Source organism: Dermacentor andersoni, chromosome 6, assembly GCF_023375885.2.
Source record: "Dermacentor andersoni chromosome 6, qqDerAnde1_hic_scaffold, whole genome shotgun sequence".
Lineage (NCBI taxonomy): Eukaryota > Metazoa > Arthropoda > Arachnida > Ixodida > Ixodidae > Dermacentor > Dermacentor andersoni.
Window position 1 is genome coordinate 2,088,849 of NC_092819.1, and position 27,860 is coordinate 2,116,708.

The 27,860-nt window shown below is 44.2% G+C and overlaps 1 long non-coding RNA gene across 1 annotated transcript in view; it reads right to left on the reverse strand.

The window, feature by feature from the left end:
* Positions 1-27,860, reverse strand: part of LOC129382204 (uncharacterized) — a 48,515-nt gene that overhangs the window by 17,577 nt on the left and 3,078 nt on the right. Inside the window, exon 3 of the long non-coding RNA XR_008610293.2 lies at positions 15,209-15,250. This is a non-coding gene — a long non-coding RNA (uncharacterized lncRNA). The remainder of the gene's footprint in view (positions 1-15,208; positions 15,251-27,860) is intronic.

The window sequence follows — 27,860 nt, forward strand, 5'->3', positions numbered from 1 at the left end:
AGCGAACGTCATATTGGGAAGCCTCCATAACTGGTCACATGTAAGCAGTTTAAAGATTAATCATAATAAAACAAAGGCGGTTATTTTTCGTTTGATAAATCGGAAAGTAACCATATCAATCCCACTGCTTATTGGAGACTACGCTATCGAAATCGTAAGTAAATATAAATCTCTTGGCGTAATATTTGACGAACATCTTAAATGGGCTGATCACTTCCGTCATCTTTCTTTAAGCTTGTCGAAATCTGTAGGAGCTCTTTCACGAGGTCGTGACTTGTTTCCCGCGAAAGCTAAAAAATTATTACATCATTCATTATTACATTCTCAAACAAACTACTGTCATCTTGTGTGGGGAACGGCGGCTCGCGTGCATTTAAACCAAACACTACTTCTGCAAAAAAAAAAGCTATCCGCATAGTTTCTGGCTCAGATTACCTAGCTCATACCAGACCACTGTTTATTAAACAAGGAATATCTCCCATTCATCATCTAGTGTCATTTACCATTCTTCACACCTTGAATAACTAGAGCTTACCTCGGGCTAAGTTCATAACCCAACTCTCATCGGTGACACAAACGCACATTCATACAAGCACCAGACGCAAAGAGAAATGGCATCTACCCCGACTTCGCACAACGTATGGCTCCCAAATGTTGCATTTCCTGATTCCGAACACCCTTAACACAAACAAATGGTACACAGAAAATATGAACCTAAACAGAAAAACAATTGTTCAGCAATTTTTTGAGCATGTGGTGGGTTCAAACCCAAATTAGGCTAATAGTTTTTTTTGCCATTGTATAAAAAGAAATACTGCTATGTATTATTTGAACTTGATATATTATATCGTAGTTTTAAATTGCAATTATGTTTTTATCCTTCTGTTTCTACAATACCGCTGTATTATGCTTTTTTGTTACTTCTCAGTGCATTGTAAATTTGAATTTTACTTTGTATTACATTAAGTTTAATTGTAATTCTGCATTGTGTATGGTTCCTTGATTCATGGTGTATGTCAAATTGTACTTTTTTTTTCCCTTCACTGCTGCCATATTGTAAATGGGCCCCGGACCCCGTCAAGCTGCTCCAAGGCAGCTTTTTGTCCCCGGCCTTTTTTCTCTTGGAGAAATAAATGAATATTGAATCTTATTATTTTTTTGCTTTTTAAGCTGTCTAACACTAACAACAACATCAGCAGCAGCAGCAGCAGCAGCATTTTATGTCCACTGCAGGCTCCCTGCGATCTCCAATTACCCCTATCCTACGTCAACCGATTCCAACTAGCACCCGCAAATTTCCTAATTTAGTCGCACCACCTAGTCTTCTGCCGTCCCCTAATGCGCTTCCCTTCTCCGTAGTTTCCCGGGAACGCTGCGGGCCTATACGCTAGGAAGTCAGGAATGCTACGCCTCATTTAACCTGCAGCAGTGCCGTATTCGATAAGTCAGACATGGTTTGAACATTTCGCGCGTGGAAGCAATTGACGGCCCTGCTACCGCCGCGCTCGCAATACAATTCCCGAGAATACAAACAAAATACGCAAGCTAGAAATACTGCAAATGTAGACGGAAGGAATAGACGCAACTAGGATCGCTACGCAAACAACATTACATGTTAATGTTTAGTCATGCTCGCCATATTTGACTTTTCACTAATTACAGTTTTTGATGTGTAGAAGCACTTGCTTTCTTCTGTTTCTATATTGCTGTCGGTTTTGATGCAGAATTATGTCGTAGTTTTAGTGTCGGTGCTGCCATAGTTTTATTGATGTTTATAATTTGTATCTAACTTCCTTTTATATATATATATACAATTACCATTTCGTCGCAATATGTATGCTTGTTTTACTGTGTACTGTGCTGAGGTTGTTATGTAATGTCTTTAGGGCCCCGTCAGGCTACTGTCGAAGCATTTAGCCCTAAATGATGATGCTGTTCTTGCTTACTGGAAAATAAAGTTTGATTTGATGTCTCTTCATTTATATGTTGATACATATCAAGTTAAAGGAGTGACCACGACGCCATCACGTCAATGTCATTAATGACAATCACGTCATGGCATATATGCCATGTCATTCATCTGAGGCATGCCATTTCATTCATGTCACAGTCATCGAAATGCATACCTTATTAAAAAAAAAGAATCTGACATAAATGACAATCGTGCCATAACATGAGTCAGATGACATGCATGTCAAGAGAGGAATGTCACAAATGAGAGGACATCACTATATTTTGTTGAATGACATGACATGCATTCTGGATGCATTCTGGATATGTATATCATGACATACATGAGTTACATGAATGCAGCTTCCAGTCTATTAAGGAAGTACTTGCTTCGCTTCCTGTAGTGCACGTTTCCGGTGCACCTGCTCATCGTAGCGACAGTCGATTCTTCAGGCGTTGGCTTGGGAGCGGTCCTTCAGCAAAAGTGCGGCAATTAACTCTTTACAGTGGCTTTTGCATCTCGTACTCTAACCCCTGAAGAACTACGGTACTAGGCAAACGTGAAGCTTTAGCCTGCCTTTTTGCTTGTGAACATTGGCATGTTTACTTAGGGGGTCATTGGTTCAAGCTTCGAACTGACCACCAAGCTCTTGCTGCATTGCTGTGTTCCGAAGGTTCTGGTCAGCGTCTTATAAGAATTTCTCGATTGAGTGCTCGACTCGCTTGCTTTAATTTTGACTTTGAGTGTTTCAAGGACGATCAAAATGTCATACCTTATTCATTGTCGCGTCTTCCTGTTCCTCCTGAATCTGAACCATAACTAGATGAGGAAATAGTGTTTTTGCTTTCTGTATGCATAGCGAAGGAAGAATTTCAGACAGCTACAGTGGCTGATCCAGTTTGTCAGGCTTTAAGAGAAAGGATAGTAAACGGTCGAAGAAATGCTCTAGATCTGCCGCCAGAATTACAGGGATATGCATCCTTACAGTCCGAATTATCCTACGTGGATAATATTCCCCAAGGAGAGCGTATTATCGCTCCTGTTTTATTGCGTCAGAAACTCCTGTCTTTTGTGCACTAGTGTCATTTGAGATCACGAAAACGAAGCTCAGACTGAGAGGCATCTACTAGTGGCCTCACATGGAGAGACAAGTTGAGGAACTTGTAAGAAATTGCTTTGTTTGTTAACATGCAGATAAACATGCCAAATCGTATTTTTTTCTCCCCTTCAACCTATGGAATGGTCTTTTCGATCACTGGAAAAATTAGCTATAAAGATAATATGTCCTTTAGATCATGCTCCACAGCATGCGCGTTTTGCCTTAGTCATTGCCGACTATCATTCCAAGTGGTCTGAAGTTGCCTTTATGTATTTAGTCACATTCGAAGCAATCATCCGCTGTCTGATTACTCTGTTCAGTAGAGAAGGGCTTCCCGATACCATTGTGTCCGACAATGGCCCACCAACGGCCCACCCAACATCCGAAACGTGTTAAATAAACATATTGTATTGTATTGTGTTTCTTTCCGTTGAGTTAGAAGATTTCTGAAAGAACGAGGCATATCAAGTATTTCCTGTCTTCCCTCTACTACCCGCAGGTAAACGTCCAGGTAGAAACATTCAACTGTCCTGGAATAATTGATACAGATTGCTATGTTGGAACGAGACCTTAGGTCTGCAGCGTTAGAATACTTGGCAATCTACAGGTTTTCTTCACACACGACTACAGGTGTTTCTCCGGCTATGCTGCTCCATAGTCGTCAACCGAGAACTCGACTCTATGTCGAAGTAATGCTTTCAATGCGTTCAGGATTCGATTCCCCGAAGTTGCGCCAGGAAGTGGACTAGTGCTGCAAAAAATTATGCGCGGCTCTGCTATCGCAAACACCAGAGACCACTGGAGCTGGGTGAAGGCCAGTAAGGTAATGCCGAACCACCCACTTAGTCGAACTATTGCTGGGCTTCCCCCAGCTCCACTGGTCTCTGCGATAACAGAGCCACGCATAGTATTTTTCCACTGCGAGAAAGAGGCCAAGCTTACGTCAAGCCATAAGAAGCTCAACGGGCACCGTAATGTCAACAGGTCCTTTTGAACTACGTGCCTCACCATGAAACGTTTGCAAGTTTACCAGATAGAGGGCTGTGAGCCCTATCAGGAAAGCAACAGTCTACAGTTTTGTATCGTACCGAGCGGGAATGCTAAAATTTGACATACAAGCTTGCTTGATTTTAAGGGCATTTTATGACAATCGGAGAAGTAACAAGTTGAGTCCCAACTTGTTTCTTTTCTCGTCATGTAGCAAGCTCCTACTTGGTAATGCACAAATTCTGTCATCTGCTATTTAAAAATCAGATTGACGGGCATTGCCAACAAGTTTCACGCGCTCCTTCCTAGCGTTAATTTGTTACATGAAACTGCAAAGAATTTTAAAGCCTTCAAAACCGCTCAGTGCAATTTTGAGGAAATGATGCTTCATGTTCACTGAAACTTTGGCAGTCACTCTTCACTTTATTATTCTATTTTTTATTTAAAGTACGCTCAGGGCCGTATGCCATTAAAAAGGGGAGTGGTAACAAAGCAGTAGAGTAAAACAAACAAGAGCAGTGAGTTTTGGTAATACAATGATTCTCCTGATTATATAATGTTAGCTAATGTATTGCAAAAGAAGTTTGTTATCTGTGTTGGCTACGATACTTGAGGGAAGGTGGTTCCATTCCTGAGTTGTACGGGGGATGAAAGATTGAAAGAAAGACTTCGTGTAGCAAGAATCAATCCCTGCGTTACTGCCATGATCGATGCAGTTTGAAATGTACTTGAGGCCGAGGTATGAAGTCGTGAAGTGTGGTATGACGGAAAATTTTATGAAATAGCGAAACATGGTGACTAGCTAGGGGAATAATTGCTGGTTAGCTTCATTAAGGTTTTACTCGCGGTACAGTTATAATTAGCAAGAATGAAGCGAGCAAAGTTATCTTGTACTAGTTGAAGTGAAGTAGTACGACTAACGCTACTGGGATCCCATATTGCAGATGCATATTCAAGTTTTGAGCGTATTAGCGTCTTGCAGCAGAGGCGTAGTTTTAAAGCAAACAGCGCTTCGGAAAAGTTGCACTGTAAGTACCCGAGCAGGCGAATTGCAGTGTTAATGACATACCCTTTGTTTGTCCAATTTAAATTATTTGTAATGTGTACACCAATATATTTATAGGACATGATGAACACAACTGGCCTGCTCCACACTTCTCAAACATGACGAACCAATAAAATCAATTTTTCTTTCTCTTCAAACAGCAGATGACATACCTGAGGGTAGTGTGTTCACAAAAAGCTTTTGAAGTATACTCGAAGTTTGACTTAACATTCAGCCAATCAACAGTGGACGAGCAAGGGAAGCCTCAGCGTGGGAACTTGTCTTCGTCACCGGCCTCACAAATATGCTTGATTTTTGGAACGTTGGCTACAGGCTTAGGCTTCCCTTGCTCACCTGTGTTACTCAAATGACGTGTTCATCTCCTTGTAACCTTTTTGCATTGTTTTAACGCGCAAACCGAGATGTTTTTTCAACATGAAATCGTAAATTGCATTTTACAAGGGTCCGTGAGCATTAATTGGGCATACTTATATGTTTATTTAGTGTCGTTGTTTCAACACAACATTGGCAGAGGTCGCACTGTCGTCCCATAACGTTCCTCGCCTTCCTACGAGTACTCTACTTGTGTCAAAGCCTTTACTGCTGAAGCTGAACACTAAATGTGCAGTAGAAATATCAAGAACACAAAATATGTGATCTAAAATTTAGCATAATGTTATTTCCCTCTAGACTTCGCGCCTATCGCCAACGTGTTATGAAAACAATGCGACATTGCAGTTCGAGTTTACCTTACTGACAGTACATGTTTGCTGAGCACTTCTTATGTTTCTTTCTTTAATCTAGCTGAAATTGTCGAAGGCGGACAACATACATACAGTATGGAACACGTCAAACAGCACTGTATGCAACACGAGTACTAGCTTAGGGGAGTACAATATCGTTGTCCTTGCTTTAGCGGCACGGCAAACGCGACGAGAAAACTTCGCTTGATTTCAGCTTTCAATTCCGTTAAATAGATTACTATCTGTGTTTCTGTATATTGTAAACTCAGTAACTGACAGCATTAGCTCCACCAGACCTGTACGAAAATTGTGGTAATGTACTGCTTCATTCACGATTGACAATGAACAATGTAAGCTTACTTGTCTGACGTGTTTTTTTGCCAGTTGAGGCCTCTCGGTCACCTGGCGATGTAATAAAGGTATCGATAGTCATTTTAGAGTATCATACACACGAACACCACTCCGAAAGCGGTAGCAAAACACCCAAAACCAGCGAACGAGCAGCACAACGAACCCCACGAGCCGCCACCGTAGCGGCCATATTGCTCACTACGTAATAGTGATGATAATAGTGCCTGCGCCATCTCTCGGTCGCATACTTTAGTTCGCAACGCCCCCGCTACTCTTATGTTCGTTGCAGTGTGGAAGGTATAGTTTCCCTTCTCTAAGTTTGTATAGGTGTTCTGTGGTTGGAAGACCAGCTCTGGGCCGTCCGGCAAGCCGAAGATGACGCCCGAGTCCAAGGACTCCGAGCCGCCACATGAGGCCACCACAACAAAAACTGCCAGACCATTCATTATTAAGTTTTTTTTTTTTTGTTTTAGTATCGCCATCTGTCGGGCTCCCCGGTAAGTTCCATGCGCTGCCGCTTCTTATTTTCGAACCGCTATGGAAAGTACAGTTTTCCTTCTCTAAAGTTGGTTTTTTATTCCATGACGTTCCTACCAGACGTTCATTTGGGGGATCGCCAGTCGTTTGTGCGTAGGCGCGAGTAAGAGAGGGCGCGAGAGAGAAAATCTGGGGGCTTTTGCTCCTTGAATATATTCATTCATTTATTTATTTATAGTACCCTCAGGGCTTACAATGAAGCATTACAGAGGGGAGATAAATATGCAAAAAAGGAGAAAGAAAAACACGAATACTAGTCAGATGACAATGCATGGTGCAATGTAAAAATAACGCGAGAGCGACACAAAAAAAAGCATATTACGGTAAAAAATAATTATACAAAGAAAAACGGAAAACTTCGGTAATACAGATTAAATATACATACATGGTATATAGGACAAGTTACAGTGAGCCAATACGCACAGAATGATAGAAAATAAAGCATAATACAAAATACACCGTTTGTAGATTAGGTAGATAATAAAAAAGAAAGCTTATGAACAATACTGATCAGGAGAAAACGGAATTCCTTCGTTATACACTCACATCAAGGCATGCTAGATAATATTAGTAAGTGCCTTAGGGAAGTTATCTGTGTTAGTTATATAGACTAGTGGATCTGGTAGGTGATTCCATTCCTGGCATGATTTTGGAAGAAATGAATTACCATAGGTAGACGTTTTGTGGAATGGGATGTTTACCTTATGACGATGGTCCAAGCGTGCAGAAGTAAAAGAGGCTGGTTCGATCAAGCGTGACTTGAGTGTAGGAATTAAGTGGTATATTTTATGGAACAGACAAAGGCGAGCGATTTTTCTGCGTTTGGAAAGGAGAGATATGTTGAAGGCAAGTCTGATGCTAGTTACGCTTGCTGTGCGCTGGTAATTGTTAAGAATAAAACGAACGGACCGATTCTGCACAGCTTCTAAGCTGTTAATTGATGTTAATTGATGAGGGTCCCATATTGAGGATGCATACTCTAGATTAGGCCGAATGTAGGTGACATATAACTGTTTTTTCAGGGAAGAAGGTGCGAGTGAAAAATTTCGTTTAAGATAGCCCAGCATGCGGTTAGCTTTTGATGTAATGTGTTCGATATGTCGTTTCCATGAGAGATTATTTGTAATGTGCACTCCGAGGCATTTATAACAAGATGCTGATTCAAGTGGGATGTTGTTATGATGGTAGTTATAAAAAGATACTTGGCTGCGTGAGATTCTCATGAATCTACATTTTGAGGTGTTAAGATTCATGTGCCAGCGGGAGCACCAGGTTGTAACGTTATCAAGGTCTGATTGTAATGTAACCATATCAGAATCATTAGTTATTTTTCGGTAAATTACGCAATCGTCGGCAAACAAACAAATAGAGCTAGTGATTTGATTAGGCAGGTCGTTAATATAAATGAGGAAAAGTAAAGGCGCCAACACAGAGCCTTGAGGTACACCCGATTGTACTGGCACCTCTGGTGAGTCATTGTCATTGATGGTTACATATTGGGTACGATTACAAAGAAAGCTGCAAATCCATTTGAATATTAAAGGGTCAATATTTAGAAGGCTTAGCTTATAGATAAGTAACTGGTGATTAACTTTATCAAAGGCTTTAGAAAAGTCTAAAAAAATACAGTCCGTCGCAAAACCCGAGTCCAAGAACGCATGCAAGTCATTAGTGAATGTTATTAGTTGTGTTTCACAAGAAAAAGATTTTCTGAAACCGTGCTGATAAGGGCTAAAAAAATTGTTTGATTCAAGAACGTCTACAAGGTGAGTGAAAATGATGTGCTCAAAAATTTTGCAGGGTACCGAAGTTAATGAGATGGGTCTGTAATTCAAAGGGTGATGTGGGTTTCCCAATTTAAAAAGCGGGGTAACCTTACCGGTTTTCCAATCAATGGGTAGGGCACTGTCGTTAAGTGATCTAGTAAAAATAAAGGTAAGTATGATGGAGCTGTATTCTGCAGTGTTTTGGAGAAACTTGGAATTAATACCGTCAATACCACATGATGATGACCGCTTTATCTTGAAAATTCTGGCTCGGATACCTGCTGGGTCTAGGGCAATGGGATCCATCGCCGGAAAGTTAACGGGTGTAAAAGGGGGATAGTCACTTAAATTTTCTGTGCAGAATGATTGGGCAAACGTGTTGTTTAGTACAGAAGCACAAAGATGATTCGGAACTTGATCGCCTGAATCGTTTACGAGACTTATAACGCTATCTTTGGTACATTTCATAACGTTCCAAAAGCGTTTTGGGTTAGTTTTTATCAGAGACGGTAGGGTTGAGTTAAAGAAGTTAAATTTGGACGTGTTTAAAGCGCTTGTATAGGCTTTCGCAGCGGATGTATATGCTAACCATCGATCAGCGTTTAATGACCTTTTGGCGGAACGAAAAAGTCTGCATTTTTTGTTGGATAATCTTTTCAGATGGTTATTGTACCAAGGGGCGTTAGAAGATGGATGAATTATTCTAAGTGGAATATATTTGTAGATAAGATGCATTACTGTAGATTTAAAAGACAACCACATTTCTTGAACTGTTAAGTCTACATGTGTCATAAGGAAGTAATCAAGAAAGGCTGATAGCTCAGAGTTTATAGCGTTAAAGTTAGCCTTTTTGCAGTCCCTAATATATTTGGTGTGTTTCTTTACTTTTGTAGGCGGGATGGAAATGTTAAAGTGTAAGATGTCATGGTCGCTTAGGCCAGGCATGTGGGTCACTGGTGAAACCTTATCAGCATGAGCAGTCAGAATCAAGTCGAGCAACGAACTTGTAGCAGATGTGACACGTGTTGGTTTGATAACGAGCTGTGCAAGGTTAAAATCTACGCAAACGTTAAGAAATCCTGTAGCCTCTGCAGATGTCGGATTAAAAAAGGGGCAGGAACGCGACCAATCGATAGTTGGGAAATTAAAGTCTCCTAAAAGAAACATAGGTGATCCAGGAAATCGAACAGATATTACGCTTAGGGTGTCATGAACTTTTTCTGCAAAATTACAATCGGGATTAGGGGGACGATAACAGACCCCTACGATTATTTTTTTGAAACCAATAGATAGGCAGCACCAGAGTAATTCCAAATTAGTAGTTACACTCAAAAGGAATGATTCAAAACTAGAGTTAATAGCTATTAAAACACCACCGCCTATTCTATCGGTGCGGTCTAGCCGATATACAGTAAATTTTTTGTTGCATTGAAAGAGCTCGCCTGTCTCTATTTTGTCAGAGAGCCAGGTTTCTGTTAGTACAACAACATCAGCTCCAGTATCGTTAATTAAACTATTCAACCTATCTCTTTTAGGAAAAACGCTCCGAATATTAGTAAAGATTACGGATGCTGTTGCCGATGGGCCTCCACCCCTCGCGTGAGCCTATTTACTTCCCGCATAGACACGTCCAGAACGCGTTCCTCCTGGGGACAGGGCCACAGCATTGCTCGTTTGTCTGCCAGTATTGACTTCAATAACGGAATTTTCGTCGGCATTGAACATGTAGCACTTTCCTTCCGAAAATAGTCTTTTGTAGCTTAACTTGAAGTTAGTGTTCAAGCCTCTACCGAATTCCAAAAGTTTCTTCCGGGCGTGACGCGTGGCTTCGCAACAGTCTTCGCTTACGCTGATGCCTGTTCCCGCGAAAGACGACCGTTTGGAAAACACCAGCTCTTTTGTCTTGAATGTGGTAAACTTCACCACTAGAGGCGTATTTTTGCCGCTGGCAAATTTCCCGATTCTATGTAAACGCTCTATACTATCAAGTGGTAAACGTATATCCAGTTTGTCTGAGGCGATGGAGATAATTGTTTCTTCGCACTGACGCGCATTCTCAGACGGGCCATCGGGTATCCCGAAGAATATAATACCCGTGTCACACGGGCGTTTGGAAGGCCTTCCAACCGATAGTCAGTTGACTCAAAGGTCAAGTTCGAGCTGTTACACGGGCGGTTTCGAAGGCCGCCGAGTCAATAGTCTATCGACTCAACGGAGCACCCTACAACTCTATCGAAATCTCAATGGCCTTTGAGCAACGGAAGCGGAAACAGCGCGAACATGCCCGCTCGTTCACAATGTGCTCGTACTCACGGTTAGAAAGAACAAATCAAACCAAATGCTCTAAAAATACTATATATGAGTGTTATTCATTATTCAATAAAGTGTTTTTGCCACTTGACCTGTGCGAACACACACCAAAACGGCAGCCGCATCGAGAGGCGCAAACGTTGCCGCAGTTTCGCTACTCAACAACTTAAAAACTAAACATATATGTATGGCAATGTATAAACAAATTTTTTTAATGTAAAAACAAACATAAAAGAAATTATAGTGTTTTTAAATGGTTTTAATGTTGTTTAGCTTTTCGTGTCATGAAAACGAAAATAAAGATCCGCAGCGCCACACAATTTTGCGAGAAACGCCTGAACCACTCAACGGCCTTTCAAAAGTGCCGTGTAGCAGCGCGACAACTGCTTTGAGTCGATAGAGTTGTGGCGTTTCAAAGGCCGTTGACTGGAAGGCCTTCCAAATGTGCCCGTGTGACACAGGTATAAGATTTTCTCGTCGTGACCTGTCTTCGGCATCGTCAAGTCGCCCACGAAGCGTGGCAGTTTCTCGCTGCACGCGTTTTATATTTTGAGACGTGTCACTCATTTCTTGCTGCAATGTCTCAAAGCCAACAGTCTGACATTCTAGAGCTTGTAGGCGTTCATTCATATCAGTGATGCTAAGTGTGATGGACTGCTGTGAAAGTTTAAGCTCTTCTATCGCCTGTGACATACTGGATTGGTTTGTTTCAATGCGAATACAACGCGCGTTTGTTTCTTTTACAGTTTTAAGCAATTCGGCCATAACGTTATCATCGGGACCAGGGTTTTGCTCTACGTCGCCACTCAACAACAACAGTAATTTGCAAAAAGAACCACACACTGCTTCTGGGCATGGAAGCACAATTATAAAGCGGTCTTCAGACCTGAAAGATTTAGTAGGCAGCATAGAAAAATGACCGACCTGCACAAATAGGAAGATACGGTATGAGACTGTCATCCTGCTTGTACTTCCATGCCCACTGGTGACGACACGATGACATAGTAATGTGCTGTTTCACAATATGGCACCCTTTCATGTGCACTTTTGGCGAGCGGCGGCGTGCACTGATGCATAAATATGAACAGAGGTAAGAGGCAAAGTTACTCTGCAACCCACATGACGCTTTTAAGAAAGCGTATCTGTAAACCTTTCTGTCTTCATAAGTGATCAAAATTTGTTTTGAGTAGGTTGGTTAATCACATTGCGGCAACAACACAAAAAGCAAGGACCGAAAACACAGCGAGAAGGCAGATTCAGACGAGGAGGTAGACCAGTGAGAAAGGCTTTAATGAGATGGAAGGGGCCAGTCCTGCAGTTTACAGGAGTTAGTGCTTTGAATGAGATGGGTTAATGGAAAAGTTAAAAGGACTTCGCTGAAAAAAAACTAGCAAAAACAAATGCTAATATAAAATAAAAGTACAGAAATAAGAGTAAGCGAGAACCCGCATGGAAGCAGGCACATATTCACACAAAAACGTGTAAACCAAGAAAATCTCAAATATCAACAAATGTGGAAAATAAAATAGGCAAACGCAAGAAAACATACACACACGCATTCAAAAACAGACGCGGGTACAGGTATTAGGAGCGGGTTCACAAGCTGCTGTGCCTAGCTTCTAGTATGTTTCTTTTTTCTTTTTACCCTTCTCTTAACACTGTCATGAGAATTTTTAATTGCAACATATCACGAGAATCGAAAAGCAGCGCGGAGCTGTGTTGTGGGAAATCATATCGAGCGCTGACAACACACTTTATGCGTGACTGTATCACAGCACGCATTCTACAGCTTGCGCGTGCAGTGAGCACTGGTGGACAGCAATCAATCGGCGGTGCTACACAACGCTCGAACACCGTCGCTAGACGTTCGGCCATCTCACCACTGACAATGATCATTCACGCTAAGTTGACGACGACACGTCTTTGCGTTGCAGGCTTCTGCAAATATTTTCTGTTGAGACACTCGTAGGTTTGTTTCATGCGCGCACACTTTTATGATTTCTCCTGAGAATCGTTTTGCTCCATCACTTCGCCCCGTCCGACGAAAAACACAGGGACACAGTACACGAACGCACCCGCCGCTAACAGTAGGCACCAGTCTTTGGAAAACTTTTGTCGTCGTAACTTCATTCGGGAGCGAAATAAAACAACATGGAAGAAATACGCAGGATGTGTGTTTGCAGCGGTCGCCGTGGGATCCTGTTTTCAGGCAAAGGGTAGCGCAGCGCCAGCGATGCTCGCTGCAATGTTCCTTCGCCGGATCACGGCTCAGAATAAACGCATGCCGCACACATGCCGCATCGTAAGCTCGTAGTAATATTTCCGGCATGATAGACAATAACAAACAGTTCTGGAATTCACTCTTACGAGGGGCTGAAGCCCACAGCTGACGCGACTTCGCCCAGTTCGAAGCGCGGGCGGCCATCTTCTCCGTCGGCGGGGTCACCGGCCGTCCGGCTCATGACGTTAGTCCAGAGTGCGCGTCCATCGATGAATGCTCGTGTGCCTCCGCCTCGGAGGAGCAAACGCCCCCTTTTTTCTAAAGTTGTATCCGACTTTAGGTACTACGGAGGAGGCTTCTCAGCGCGTGTTGTAGGCTTTTGTCCCTAGGCGTGCCGGCATTGCGGAGTGGGGTCGAGTTTACGCTCGGACGCTGGTTGCCGGCGCGGTAAAGTATAGGTGGAGCAGCGGGCTAAGTCAGTCGTGGCGGATCGTTGCTTTCTCGCGCCTTACGGCGATGCACCTTGTAAATAACATCACAGATGTTTCTGTGGGAGCAGTTCCGACTGCAGTAGAGCCTGGGCCGCATATATTGATAATATAGAAGGCAGAGCTGAGGGCCTTGGCAACCGCGGCTGAACGCAAGTGGCTGAAAGGCCACCAGTGACGATGACTGACTCAGCACCAGTGCCGCAGGCGGGAGAAAGTCTGTCCGACGTACCTTCAGAGGCAAAGTTCTGACTGGTGTTGCAGCATTCTCAGGGCGCGGTGGTGCTGAACTTAGCATCACAAGTTGGCGGCTGGAAGTATCTATATTTATTCAATTGTGTTTTTTACTAATTCTAACAAAGTTTCATTATTTCGCATTATTGGCGGTGCCTCCGGGACACCAAACGACGCCTGCGCTTGCCAGAGGTGTATAAGATCGACTGTCCGCTATCGCGGACAGGCAATTTTTTATGCGAGGACCCCTGGCATGCTTCGGCCTCCGCGGCCTGAACCCACGAGCCACCCTGCTTCCAGCTTTGATCCCGCCGCTACCCTTGGGTGCCCTGGAGATCCTGCGCCTTCTTTAGTATAACCTGAGGTGCTCTCCTCAGGCCTCCTTTTGCCGGTTACAGGCGAATTGAATTAAGACCGACGACCTTCGGTGGGAGTAGAACCTATGACCCTCGCTATTAATTATAGCGAATTGCGCCATCAATTTCTTTATAAGAAAGCTTGAAGCCGAAGCGAAGAAGAAGCGTCAGCACGACCTGTGGTGTTCAACAAGGCAAAGTTAATTAAGACACTCGAACCTACGAACTTTGATGGGATCAAACCCACTTGGAGATATCGGTGAACAGGATATATCTCCAAGTTGCATTCCAATTGCCATCGCGAACGTCGAGAGTTGAACCCACGACCTTTGGTGGGAGACGAGCCCACTTGTATATATGTGCGAACCAGCCATATCTACATGATGATTATAACAATCATCGACAAGAACAAGGTGCAACATGGCACTCCACTGCAGTGAGTGCGGATGAATTCTGCACTTTGAAAAGTGCCAGGTCATAGGACGCTATAAAAGTGCATATGGCCGCCTGATAGCTGAGGCCTTTGCGATTGGCCGAGGCAGTGAAGCTTGTGTAAGCGCCCCTTCCTTAACGCTCAGTGAAAGAGAGAGTGAATGAATTCTGGGGTTTTGCGCGCCGAAAACACGGTTTGATTATAATAATCAGAATCAGTTTTATTCAAGACAAAAATGGGCATAATTACATGATAAGTATATACAGAACGAGGTCCCGTAGTTAGAAACTGAAATGGGACCTCCTGTGCATGATGGCTAGAATTAGTAAAACAACGAAGGCAACATGTAAAATTTACGATAATAAAGATTAGGAGACAAGGCATAAATGAACAGAAAAGCAGCAGATGAATGTATTAAGCAATAACAAGGCTTTGGATTAGTCAGCAAAAGGTGAAACTACAAAAATAGCTTAACAAGAAGAAAGAAGTAAAAAAATGCTGGAGACGTATAGAGAAACAACGTGAAAGTTAGAAATACAACACATAGTACACTCAAATGCGAAAGTCAGAGGAAGCTAAAAGAAAATACTTAAGTTCTGTACGAAATCTGTGAGCTTTAAACAATTTTAAAGGGAATGGTAATGTGTTCCACAGAGATAAAGCTGAAAAAGTGTAATGACTGCTTACCATACTTGGTGCGAACGAAGGATAAAATGAAGTTCATATTTCCTGCAAATATAGTATTATTTACATTAGCAAGGCATGTCATTGGTATGATGATTACTGGAATATCATAGTTTAATGCACTAAAAATAAACATGGCCAGGTTATATTTAACAAGATCAGTCACAGTCAAAACATCATGTTCATGTAACAGCTGATTTACGCTAATGCTACGAGGTGAAAATGTCATTAGTCGAATAGCTCGATTCTGAATTACTTGCAACGACGTTAGGTGACTGTTATAAGTGTTTCCCCATGATTAAATGTTATATTTAATATGAAAATGAACAAAAGCATAATAAAGCGAGGTGATCACTTGTAAATGAGAAATATGGCGCTTTGTTTAAAACGCATATTCCATATGCCGTTTTCTTTTTCACATGAGCTATGTGAAGGTGAAATTTAAGATGACGATCAAATTCCACACCTAAATAGGTGCAATTATCAACTGCAGTGATTAGGTGATTGTTGATGCAAATAGACTGAAGGAGCTCAGGCGATCGCTGATGTGAGGCAAAGACGACAACATTGGTCTTATTATGGTTAATATGCAGCTTGTTAAGTTGACACCATGTGGAAATTTTCACGAGATCTTCGTTTAGCTTGCGTGTTCGCGTTGATATACAATTGTTAAAACTAAATATAGCAGTATCATCAGCGTAGAGAATACACTTCGATGAGGAGAGGCAACTAGGCAGATCATTAATATAAGTTAGGAAAAGTAGAGGACCTAATATGGACCCCTGTGGTACACCACTGTTAGTAGTAGCTTCTTTAGAGTAGTACCCATAAATGTTAACGACTTCTTTTCTATCTTGTAACTGCGAGAGGCGGACCAGTTATTCCGATGGCCATCACCTGTCAGCCGCACAAATTGGCACGTCCGAGCCAGAGACACGGTCAGTGTAATGATACGGCCATCACCAGGCAGCCGCACAAATTGGCATGTCCAAGCCGGAGACGCGGTCAGTCCGATGATACGGCCATCACCTGTCAGTGTACGATCGGAGTCGGCATACGTTCCCCTCCTTTCCCTGTTTGTGCTCAGTGATGTGCGTGGATTTGCGACCAAGTTCCCCTTTTAGGGAGAGGGCGACCGACCTCCGGATTGGTGGAACCTGATGTCATCGGTCTCCTGACGCCGGATTGGTGGAAGCGACTGAACAATGACCACGCAAGGCACGGATGGCGGGAGTGATCGGCGGCTACAACTTCATCAACTTTTCTGTATTACTTTGCATTTTTAGTAGATACGTAAATGTAAACGTGTTTGTAAACGTCCTGAATATCGGACCCAGCCTCACGTTCACTTACCCCTCCACGAGGAAAGAGGATCCCACGTCTTCGAACCCCCAGTCGCAACGCCGCGAAGGTTCAGGAGTAACTTCGCCCACTTTCCTGCTTTGGAGGAGTTAAGGGGCTGACGGAGTTTAATATCAGAGGATAAGGTTAGTCCGTGAACCTGAGGGAGCTGGTTTGCTTTTGATGAGCGCATGACCATCATCTGCTGTTTGAATCGTTTAACAACACCTGCAGACAGGCTAGGCGGTGCATTGCAGATCCACTGAAAATAAGCGCACAGGAAGACACATGTTCGTGTGTGTCGTCCTGTGCGCTTATTTTTCGTCGATCTTTGAATCGTGTGGCTGATGACAGAGGGAGGACATAGCTGGCGGAGTCAGTCTTTACGGCGTTGTTCACAGTTCTACGCGAAGTCCTTTTTAGTGCATATGCGCTTGAAACGAATAGCTCGGCTGTACGGGAGTAATTTTTACCATTTCTTTACGTGGCTACGACGGAAATGTAAATATTGGTGCTTGCCGGTTGGTTTTCTGTAAACTGTTGTGATAAGCTTGTTGTCGTGCACACTTACACTAAAATCCCGACAGGTTATCGCGACCATATAAAGCCAACAGAAAATGAATCCAAGTAAAGCATAGCAGGAATTATCTGTGGTTTAAATTAAACTTTAAGAATTATTGAGGAAAAGGGAAGACGGAACCGAACGAAACAATAATCTGCAGCCGCTGATATCCTAACTGACATTCTGCGCATTACGCGTGCGTTCCACCACCAATTGTGATACGGCGGCGGATATCAACCCGGCCACTATCGTGGGTATTTGTGTGCACTACATCAAGCCGTGGGGGTCTGTCACTCGATCCGTCGACTTCGTCCGCCTTGAACGGCACTGGCTAATATTATGTAGTGGAACTTGTAGTGACGGCTTATAGCTATATATATATCTAAAGCACACCGACCTCCTAATGGAATTGCAAATTATATCAAACGGCTTCCTTGGTTTACTTGAACTTCTCTGATTTAGCCATTCAGAATGTGCCACTGCATGCGTGGCAATTCTTGCGTTACTGCTTTTTTGCTTGCTGTAAACGGTTGTTGCTCACACGTAGGGGGTGAGAACCCGTCAAGCTTCCTCACCGGGAGCGTTTTATTTTCGCCACTTTATGAACACTGATAGTAAATAAATTGATTTGACTGATTGATAATTAACCAAAATGTATGTTTGCCGCTTCCAAATTGGTATGTTCTGCAGTGGTACAGGAAATCCTAACTAAAACTCGCTTCGTACGCTGCGAAACAGCTGAAAGAAGTTGGAAAAACAATGCGCATATGTGAAGAGAGAAATAGATTTCAGATGTCATCACATTTCGCAATCAAAGTGCACTATAATTGAGGTCATAGTGCTCGATTCACACGGACAAGAAAGACGACAGGACGGGCGCTTTCAAGTCCGTGTGAATCCAGCCCTATGACCTAAATTATTGTAACGAACCACCCAGCCGCAAAATCTGTGCTGCAAAGTACACTGGGTGCTGGATCACAACCAGTGATAATATTACCGACAAAATGGCCCGCCCTCCCTAGTCACCTGACCCCCTCGACTACCGCTCCATCTTTGCAACTCTTCATCGATTAGATTAGATTATGGGGTTTTACGTGCCAAAACCACTTTCTGATTACGAGGCACGCCGTAGTGGGGGACTCCGGAAATTTCGACCACCTGGGGTTCTTTAACGTGCACCTAAATCTAAGTACACGGGAGTTATCGCATTTCGCCCCCATCGAAATGCGGCCGCCGTGGCCGGGATTCGATCCCGCGACCTCGTGCTCAGCAGCCTAACACCATAGCCACTGAGCAACCACGGCGGGTAACTCTTCATCGAAGCGTGTTTTCCGAGCAGGCACAAAATTACTATAGTGCAAAATGCGTTGCAGAAGATGAAATACCGTTGCATTGATCGTTACAGGAAAGCTTCATTCAACAGAGAGTTGAACATGTTCGTTAGATCGACCTGCGTGATCTTTTTTTTATTCTTAGTCTAGGCCCAGCTTCTTGTCATACTTCCATCCAGGGCCCGCCCAGATTTCTCGGCATGAAATGCATCAGCATCAGTAGCCATGCAAGACCCCACGCTTTCTTCGAACGACTGAAAATTCAGCAAGTTGTAGTGGAAATTTCAGTTGGTAGTCGGTGTTTGTGTATTCCTACTTCTGTCCGTGTTTCCACGCCCACCTTTAGGTAACATGCATCCGGGTTTTCTATTATTCGGCTAAGCTTATTTGGTGGGAAACGCAGCGAAGTCCAACCCCGGGGAGTTAGGGAAGGAAAGCTTCGTTTGGAACGCAAGATTTCCTCGCACTGGGCAATATTACTTCGGCGTGGGGACAGTTAGGGAAATCTTGCTAATGCTGCATATGTCAGCATTCTTCTGCGGTGAAGAGCAATGATTTCATATTTGTCTTCTGCCAGAGCGAGATTTAAAAGCGGCTGCACTATGGCAAACAGAGCTTCAGTGGTGCCCAAGGAGTCGCACAGCTGATCCATCATGCTTACGTCGAGGTTTGCCAGACTTTCGGGTCAGGCAACCTTGAACCACTGTCGCGCTTCACAGAAAAGTGGCAGCTTCCAGGCATGTGAAACGCACTGTCCAGACACAAAGTGCGCAGTGCTCCTTCTATGTGAAATTTTGCGCCTAGGCTGCGAAGAGAAATTATTTTTTGGAACTCCTGCCTAAAGGCCCAACCACACGCGGTTGAACGTGCGCGCCTGGCTACGCGTCACGCCTTTGCGAGCCCGTGCGCGCCTCTTCTACGCGTCTGAGGGGAGACGCGCAGGAATCGCGCGCGTCAAGGAGGTCTTGATCTTGGGCGTCATATTGAGCGTACGCGACGGAAGTTGAAGCTTATGCACCGACGTCACGTGGGCCGCATGTACACTTCCGGCGGTTCAGAAAGGTTGATGAAGTTGTACGGAAACGCCGGGAGTAGCTGCTGGTTTCGTGTCGATAGAGCACAGAGGCTGTGGAGGCGACCAACAATGAAGCGCTGATCGCCTGCATTGAGGCTCGACCTGCACTTTTGTGGCAGGCGAAACACAAGCTCCACAAGAACAAGCACATGACGAGGTGCTCGTGGATCGTCATGCCCAACGCTGCCTAACAGGTTAGTGCTCGGTGGGCGTCATACCGGAGCAGTTTCAATTGCGATCGAGCCCGATCGGGATCGGATTTTGTGATCACGATTGCCTGTACTGCGCAATCTGCGTAAAACCGATCGTGATCGAGAAATTCGATCGCGCTCGATCACGATCGAAAGCCTGTGTGGAACCGGTATAAGCTGTCTCTCTCATCAGCCGACTCGCAGATGTCGAAAACGGGTTTCATCTGTGCAGGTGACGTTATCACAGCGCTGCAGAAGTGATGGAAGTCCTTGGGGAATAAGTTTCGGTGCCTTGGAAGACGCTTCAGAACGACGTCATCTGGCTGTTTTTCGACCAGATGATGTTCCTGCGCTACACAATGTAGCACAGACCGTAAGTGATTTTGAAGTTTCCATCTTAGCCGGCGTGTTAAAAATGAAACACGGGGTTCTAGTGCTTTCCCTTTACCAACGTCGACCGGCGATGCCGTATGTTTCTATTATAGCTGGAAATTCACCGCATTTATGGGGATCGACTCAAAATTGTGCTTACATAAGTAAATCGATGCACAGTATGCTATATATTCAGCTTTGTGTAATTGGCGATAGAAGATTTGTGCGGCATCGCTGTCGGATTATCGCATATTTCGTTAAATGTGATCCGGTAAGGGGACATATAAGCAGTACAAGAATAGCTTTGTATATTTATTAATTTAGGTACCCACAAAGCCAGTTTGGCTTTGCAGTGGGGAGCAGAGAAAGCAGAAATACAGGTACAAAATAACAAGTAGAACAGCACATAAAAACCTAACAATAAAGCATAAGACAGAAGTGCAGAGAATATCACATACAAACTAGCAGGATGAATAAGAAGAAAAGGAATTGCATGATGCACACATAAAAACAAAACACAAAGGATGAAAGAGTTCCCTTTGATTCTGTGCACTGATCCTAGAAGACAGCATGCAAGTCAATTGGCAGTATTTAGGCGAATATTCAATGTTGCTATATTCACATGTGTCTTAGGCATTGTAATGAACAGCTTTAATTTTGCATTTTGTTGCTTGCCAGCAGTGTGCAAATATGTGCTTCATCCCAGACCCTCAAATTTTACCTAGTTTGCTCAAGGATTCATTCAGTGCCATCATGCTGTAGGAATAAATGCACCATAGTACTGACGACAATGCTTGTTTTTGTGTCTGCTCAGCAGTGTCCTTACCTAATTATGAGCTTGCGGTTATTCTGCAGATCCCAAGCGCTGTGGTTGCTAGCTTAAGCGAAGCTTTTACGATGTTTGGGGAGAACGCTGTTTCTGCTTAGCAAAATTTCCAAGGAAAGACTAGATGATCCAGTTAAACACATTTTCACTGTGCAAAAATTATTATTGAAATTTTACATGCCAAAACCACGATCGAGTTACATTATTGATGATGTATGGGGTTTTATGGCGCAAGGGCCAGGTATGGCCAAAGAGCGCCATGTCGGTGGTAATGAGTTTGCTGTGTAATTATGACTACTGTGAAATTGGTGTGACGTGGCTGTAAAGGGGCCTTAAAATATGCGCTGTAAAGTGCGTAAAATCTGTATAATAAAATTATGGCGATGACGTATGACTTGTACTATGAACATTTAGATGCATATAAAAAGAATGATACGAGAGGTAAAATATATCAGATTTGCTCCAGGCCTCCAGGCCTTGAAGCACAAGGGCCTGGAGGCATGTGCTATTCAAAACAATTATCGCACCGGCATCCTCTGGAGCGACGATGCTCTACGAATTTAATGGGCTTATAACGTGTAGAACTACATCCTTTAAGAAGTCGAGGACTGCCTTGGTGTTAAAAAGCGGTTCCTTACCAAGAAACATAGCCGGGTGTAGAGGGATGTAATTACGATATGCAAGCGGAAAATGTTTCTTTCAGGTTCGGCTTTCCGACACTCCAAGAGGACATGGAGGACGGTCAGCCTCTCACCGCATCTACCACAGGTTGGAGGTTCACTTCCAGTAAGTAGAAAATGATGGGTCCCAAATGTGTGTCCTATTCTGAGGCGACAGAATAGGACACCTGTTCGCCGAGATTTTGTTGGGGAGGGCCAAAAACTTAACTGGGGCTTTATAACGTGCAGTTTGTTATTTGTTTGCGCGTCTCACGTGCAATGCCAGTGATGTCGCAGTTTATTTCGTAAGAAAGGCCTCAGGTCTGTGACAGGTACCTCAGCGGTAGGGTTAACAGCTTGCGATGTGATTGACGTGGCCATCTCGTCCGCGAGAACGTTACCTTCGATTCCCCTATGGCCAGGGACCCAGCATATTAAGATATTCTGGTTAGATGAGTACGTTTTACATAATACCGAATACAGTTCATTGAATACGGGATTTTTATGTTTGTAGAGTGACATTAAGGCCTTCACGACGCTTAGAGTCTGTATAGATCGCTGCTTTTGAAAGTTTTGATCTTCTTATATGCTTCACGGCAGAGAGTAATGCGTAGGCCTCGGTCGTAAAGATGCTTGTGTCCGGATGTAGTACATCGGATTCCGAGAAGGATGGGCCGACGGCTGCATAGGATACCCCGGCATTTGACTTCGAAGCGTCTGTGTAGAACTCTGCGCAGGAGTGTTTGTACTGAAGTTCTAGGAAATCCATTCTGATTTCGGCCTCAGGAGCGTGCTTTGTAACTTTTATAAAGGATATGTCACATTGTATCACCTGCCACTCCCAAGGAGGTAAGAGCTTGATTATGTGCATTAAGCGATGCTCGAGGAGTGGGACATGCATTTCATTGCTAAGCTCCTTCACACGCAGCGAAAAAGGCTGTCTTATGGAGGGACGGTTGCTGACAAGTGTAGCGCACGTCATGTCGGTAACGGTATCAAAACATGGATGTTCAGGATTAGAGCGTACTTTAAGAAAATATGTAACGCTGATGTATGATCTCTGTAGGGGGAGAGACCATTCATTGGATTCGGCATATAAGCTTTCAATCGGGCTTGTTCTGAAAGCGCCCGTGGCGGCTAAGCGGATACCTAGATGGTGAACAGCGTCTCGCATCTTTAGCGCGCTCGGGGCGGCAGAGTTATATACCACGGCACCATAATCTAATCGTGACCGGATGAGGCTCTTATAGAGATTCATTAGGCACTTCCTGTCACTACCCCACGTAGTCTGGGATAGAAGTTTCATTAGGTTCATTGTTTTCAGACACTTTTCTTTAAGACGTTTAATGTGTGGCACGAATGTGAGTCTATTGTCAAGTATAACACCTAGAAATTCGTGCTCTTTGTTTACAGGTATCTGTTGTCCACACAGTTCTAAGCAAGGATCCGGAACCAGGCCTCTCTTTCTTGTAAACAAAACACAAGAACTCTTATGAGGATTGATTTTAAATCCATTTTTCTCTGCCCACCCTGACACCTTGTTCAAACCATGCTGTACCTGTCTCTCGCACACTGCGAGGTTACAGGATTTGAAACCTATTTGGATGTCGTCTGCATAGACGGAGTACAATATGGCCGGTGGTAAGGAAGCACGAAGTGTTGTCATCTTAACAATAAAGAGTGTGCCACCAGAGCACGCCACCCTGAGAGCACGCCACCCTGGGGTACACCAGTTTCTTGAGTAAAAGGACGTGACAGCACATGGCCAACTTTTACCCGGAAGGTGCGATTGGACAAGTAGCTTTTTATTACGTTTAGCATATTACCATCAATGCCCATTTCCGATAAGTCTCGCAAGATCCCGTATCGCCATGCTGTGTCATACGCCTTTTCCATATCGAGAAATATCGATAAGAAGAACTGTTTATGTATAAATGCGTCCCGGATATTTCCTTCAATACGTACAAGATGATCGGTTGTGGAGCGCCCTTCTCGGAAACCACACTGATAGGGATCAAGCATTTTGTTCTGTTCAAGGAAATGGATGAGTCGCCGATTTATCATTTTTTCAAATACCTTACACATGCAACTTGTGAGGGCTATCGGGCGGTAGCTTGCCACTGAGGAAGGATCTTTGCCTTGTTTTAAAACAGGGACCACAATGGCTTCTTTCCATGTGGTCGGAAGGTACCCTGCGTCCCAGATAGTGTTGAAAAGTGTAAGTAGTGTAACTTGCGTGTCATTGTGTAAGTTTTTCAGCATTTCATACATGATTCTGTCAGATCCCGGTGCAGAGCTCTTGCATGCGCTCAAGGCAGCTCTGAACTCTGCAATACTAAAGGGGCGGTTGAACGGTTCATCCTGCCGACACTTTCTTATGAGTGGCTTGCATTCTTCTATTTGTTTATATTTGAGAAAGGGTTTTGAATAATTGTTGGAACTTGACACGCTCTGAAAGTGCTCCCCAAGTGAGTCTGCTTGTTCAAGCAGGGTATCGCCTTGAGTGTTTACCAGGGGCAGTGAATAAGTTTGTCATCCTTTTATCCTGTTAACCCTGTTCCAGACTTTCCCCTCCTCTGTATAAGAGTTGATACCCGATAAAAACTTCTGCCAACTCTCTGTCCTGGCCTGTCGGCGCGTTCTCCTGCCTTCGGATTTTGCTTTTTTAAGGTTAATAAGATTCTCCGCAGTGGGAGAGGCGCGTAGCAACCCCCACGCTTTGTTTTGTTTCTTACGGGCGGTCCTACATTCGTCGTTCCACCACGGGATGCGCCGTTTGCATGCGCAACCACTTACTTCAGATATGCATTTAGATGCAGCATCTATAATGAAGGCTGTAAAATACTGCACGGCAGCATCAATACCTAAAGAGGACATGTCATTCCACGAGATCCTGGTGAGAGTTCGGAATTTCTCCCAGTCGGCTGTATCGATTTTCCACCTAGGAGCCTGTGGTAGACATTCGTTTTCTTTATATGTTCTTCGTAGTATAGGGAAGAGGTGGCTCCCGTAAGGATTGTCGTTAACTTCCCATTCAAGTTCAGACAGTAGTGACGGCGAGACTAGGCTAAGATCTATTGAAGAAAATGTTCTGTTTTCAAGAGAAAAGTATGTCGCATCCTTCTTATTCAGAAGACAAGCACCAGAAGAGAAAAGGAACTGCTCGACAAGACGCCCTCGCGCATCTATGCGAGGGTCGCCCCACAGGTAGTTGTGTGCATTGAAGTCGCCAAGGACAACATAAGGTTCTGGCAATTCATCTATCAAGGACTGAAATTCATGTATAGTTAATTTGTAATGGGGGGTATATAAAGCGAGCAAATAGTGATGAGTTTGTTTATCAGAACAACTCGCACCGCCACTGCTTTAAGGGGCGTTCGTAGCTGTAGAGGTTGACATCCTATACTTTTATGAGTGAGAATCGCAACACCACCCGATGATGCGACGGCATCATCGCGATCTTTGCGAAACTTAACATACGTACGGAGAAAGTTTGTGTGTTTGGATTTTAAGTGTGTTTCCTGTAAACACAGCACTTTTGGATTATGTTTGTGGATGAGTTCTTGCAAATCATCAAGGTTTCTAAGGAGACCTCTGATGTTCCATTGAATAATTTGTGTATCCATATTTAATGTAAATAAGTGCTGTGTGTACGGAAAGGGAGGTGATGCCTTAGGTTACAGAGCTCTTTCGAGGCCCTGTAACGGGGGTTCTGTCCTTTCTGGAGCGTTCGAGGGAGCCTCGTCGCTCCTTAGGCGCTTGGTGCGCCTTGAGAATAGGTGGTGTCCATTGCCTCTTGTGAGGCGCCGGACACGTGCTCTTGCGAGCGAGATGTTTCCCGAGAGAGTCCCGCCTTGGAGGGCAAGACCCCTGCGCCCACCAGCCCGGAGGTCGGTGGGGCTCCCTGTGGGATTTGGCTGCGCCGGCTGTTGCCAGCGCTGGAAAGGGCCGGGGAGGTTGGGGCAGTCTCGACTGCGCCCACCTTCGGGGTAGGTAGTCCCTTCTGCTCGGTTGGTGGAGCAGCGCTAGCTGCGACCACCGAGGGGGCAGATGGTGTGACTGCCGACTCACTATTTGTGGGTCGGACAGTCGCTGGAGGCCCTTGTGACGTGGCCCCCTGACGCGCCACTTCGGCAAAGCTTTTCTTTGGCAGGTATGCTACCCGCCTTCGTGCCTCTTTGAACGATATATTCTCTTTTACTTTTATAGTTACAGTTTCTTTTTCCTTCTTCCATGAGGGGCACGACCGCGAGTACGCGGCGTGATCCCCATCACAGTTTACACAGTGGAGAGAGTTATTACATGCTTCAGTGGCGTGTTCAAGGGCACTACATTTCGCACATGTTTGGCGGCCTCGGCAGCTCTGCGAGCTGTGGCCGAAACGCTGGCATTTGAAACACCTTAGGGGATTCGGCACATATGGTCTGACACGGAGCTTGATGTACCCGGCCTCTACAGACTCGGGCAGAATACTTGAACCGAATGCGAGTATTAGGTGCTTCGTTTGAATTTCTTTACCATCCCTTTTCATCCTAATTCTACTGACATTGACAACGTTCTGCTCGCTGAAGCCCTCCAAGAGCTCAGCCTCTGTCAGCTGGAGCAAATCGTCATCAGACACAACGCCACGGGTGCTGTTCAGAGTGCGGTGAGGAGTTACTGTCAATGGAACATCCCCAAATGACAATAGACTGGGCAACTTTTCGTATTGTTTCTGATCATGCAGTTCTAACGGGAGATCACCACTTGCCAGCCTTGATACCTTGTAGCCTGGGCCAAGGACATCTGTTAAGGAGTTGGAAACTAGAAAAGGCGAGATATTTCGTACTTGTTTATCGGATTTTTCAGAGTGGATGACATGGTACCGTGGGAAGTTCGGTCTTTGACGACCAAAGAACTGGAATACATCGGTGCGCCCTCTTTTTTGAGGGCGATCAGGAATTGGAGGAAAGGAACCTGCCATAGAAAAATGTAGTTTTCGGCAATAACGCCAGCCACCCACCATGGAGCCCTACGAGGGGACGCTACAGGGACTGTATAACCTAGGTTGGCTATTCACACAAGGTTAACCCTTGCTGCCTGGAAACTTGGAAGTAAGGGAAGCTAGGAAAAGACAGGAAAGGTGGAAAGTGATAAAAAGACAAAGGTTGGAGGGAGAGAGAGACAGGAAAAGGCAACTACCGATTTCCCCCGGGTGGGTCAGTCCGGGGGTGCCGTCTACGTGAAGCCGAGGCCAAAGGGGTGTGTTGCCTCCGCCGAGGGGCCGTAAAGGTCCAAACACCCGCCATCGGCTCTACCCCCAGGATCCCCTTTTCCCCGGACACGGCTAAGCCACGCACGGTTAAACGCGGGAGGGTCCAACCCTCGTGTGCTCGGGTACGTGGTGTCGCAACACACCAAACGCCTGCTTACGCAGACGCCCCTGCGGGGCTAGTTACTTTATTATATTCGGTATTTCCACTATGTCCGGTACTGGTCACTCGTACAAGACAGTAGCCAATAGTCAGCTGGGATGACAATTGTTCAATGGCGACATTATTATCAGTATGAGGCATTCAATAAGAGCTATTTGGAAAGACAGTAACAGCAGCGGTAGGAAAGCCCAGAGATGAGGCAAAAAAAGCTTAGCTGTAAGAAACCTTCTGGAAGGGTTTGCTGGCTAATATCAGCTTTACTGGGCCAAAACATCATTTACAAGGCAGATGGCAAGATGACAAGCATGATTATACGTAACTTCCTAAATACAAACAACAAATGCATTGATTACTACGTAGACAGCTTCACACTGTGTTTAGACATACATCCAGTTAAAAAAACAGTTTAGAATGAGATGAAGTTTAAAAACAAATGAAAGGAAAATAAGGTTACAAGCCAAGAACGTTTCAAGTAGAAAAACTGGAACAGGAGAGAGCCTTATGCTAAAGAAATACCTAACAATACTAGTACTCTATGTTTAGAAAGTGCAAGCATAGGTCTTTAAACATGAAATTTATTAAGTGGTATTACTGAATAAATGTAGTGGAATGCTTGCTGCTGATTATTTCGAAACTGAAACATTGTAAATATCATGCACTGTTTTGAGTAGAAGGTATCACTAGGCTTTAGGCATGCAGATCTAATAAGAACTGCTTAAATGCATCAGAAGCAAAAACAGAAAAAGATACAAAAGCTACACTTAAGCGCATGCAGAAACTGTTCATTCTAGTTGTGTAGGCAAGCCACTTTTGTCCCTACAAAACTGACTCGGAGCTTCGGCGTTCTCTAATAAAATGACACCTTGAAACAAATGTAGACGTAC